This window comes from Mastomys coucha, unplaced genomic scaffold, assembly GCF_008632895.1.
Source record: "Mastomys coucha isolate ucsf_1 unplaced genomic scaffold, UCSF_Mcou_1 pScaffold17, whole genome shotgun sequence".
Lineage (NCBI taxonomy): Eukaryota > Metazoa > Chordata > Mammalia > Rodentia > Muridae > Mastomys > Mastomys coucha.
Genome location: NW_022196899.1, coordinates 32,508,066 through 32,509,908, shown reverse-complemented (window position 1 = coordinate 32,509,908; position 1,843 = coordinate 32,508,066). Strand labels below are relative to the sequence as shown.

General features: G+C 41.3%; 1 pseudogene; it reads right to left on the bottom strand.

The window, feature by feature from the left end:
- Positions 1–637: 637 nt before the first annotated feature.
- Positions 638–1,843, bottom strand: part of LOC116094907 — an 8,514-nt pseudogene continuing 7,308 nt past the window's right edge.

The window sequence follows — 1,843 nt, the reverse complement described above, 5'->3', positions numbered from 1 at the left end:
GCTGGGACAGATATAGACTAGGAGCAGGAGTTAAAGTTTAGAAACTTAAAGGAAAATCTTGCATTTAGAACTTCCTGCTCACTAATTAGCATTAGGTAAGGCAGCTTAGGCTATTGATTGACAGGAGTATTTATGTGGAGTTCATTTGAACTGTCAAAGGAAAATCCAAGCCTCAGTTCCCGAAGTTTACATGAATTTAATGTTTACAAAATGAGATAAATGTTTTAAATATATTAGCATTTCTACTATTTATAATAAATATAGTTTATTATTAATAAATATGATTTACTATTAATAAATATAATTTATAATAATTTATAACTTCTATAAAGAAATCTACAGTGTAGAAAAAAATCAGTAGACCTATTCTTTTGGACCATAATGAAAGCTTTGAAACCCCTCAATTTTTTTTTAATTTTTTTTAGGGTGCAAAGTATTTTATTTTTAAACTTCTAAAGTTTGAACACAAGATAGCCTAGTTTAGATGAGTTTCCAAGCTGAATGCATTTGCATGGAGGTCAGTTTCTGGCTGATAAACAGTTCCTAATACCCTATGTATGTGTCTACGTTCTGATTTGTGGGTGGTAAGCTAACCCTGGTAACATCCTTTTTTCCCTTGGTAAGGGCTTAACAACCATCAGGCATTGATGTAGCCTAACACTGTCAGTGCTGTCCTAAATGTCATCTGAGAGGCATAAACCATGTACAGGAAGCCGTCTTCATCTCTTTCACTCTCACAAACTTCAGAGATGGGTACGGACACACTCACCATACTGTGCCCATTCGCCAGGAGGAAGAAGGCTTGGTTAGCATTGAGCTGCTAGCGCCGTCCAATTATCTAGATGAGCTCGCTCATATTCACGTGATCAGGTACAAGGAACTTGTACTTGTCCAGGACGGGCAGCTGCTTCTCACCCTTGTATCTATAATCACTGGTATCTTGGTGGGGTGCTGCTCCCGGATGAGCCAGACATCTTCGACTCTTTGTTCAAAGCTCTGGCGCTGCTTGAAGATCTTCTCAGACAGTGTGGTGAGCTGGGGTCCTCGGTCAGACAATCTGGCTCCCGGTGATGAACACTTCCCTTTGAAAACCAAAAATTGTGTGTGTGTGTGTGTGTATGTGTGTGTATATTATACATATATATGTATAATACATATACATATATATATAATATATATACATCTCTCTATATATATAGATATATATAGATATATATATACACATATCTTTTCATCTATACTTGTAAAACAACCAAAAGGAATTTTAAAATGTGAACTTGTGACTATAATACTAGCCAGTGGCCGGGCAGTGGTGGTGAAGGCCTTTAATCCCAGCACTTGGGAGACAGAGGCAGGCAGATTTCTGAGTTTGAGGCCAGCATGGTCTACAGAGTGAGTTCCAGGACAGCCAGAACTACACAGAGAAACCCTGTCTAGGGAAACCTAAAAAAAAAAGTTTTGAGCAGCCAGCCTGGAGATACAGGTCCCACGAGCCCTGGGGGAGTTACAGGATGGCAGAGACAGGATCCTCTCAGCTTCCAAGTGACAGAGGTGGATCAGTGTCCTTCTCTGCCCCTTCCCTGCAAGTGAAGGGCCAACCTCCAGGGAGTGCCTTAACCCAGAGACTCGGGTGAGAGCGGCCATTTTCTCTCCAGTGAGTTTCTAAGACCAGAGCAGCCAGCCAGGAGGCACAGGCCCCACGAGTCGCAGGGGACTTGCAGGGTGGCAGGGACAGGACAAGCTCTAGTCAGAGACATTAAAAACATCTAACACCCAAAATCAAGAGATGGCGAAAGGCAAACGCAAGAATCCTACCAACAGAAACCAAGACTACTTGGCTTCA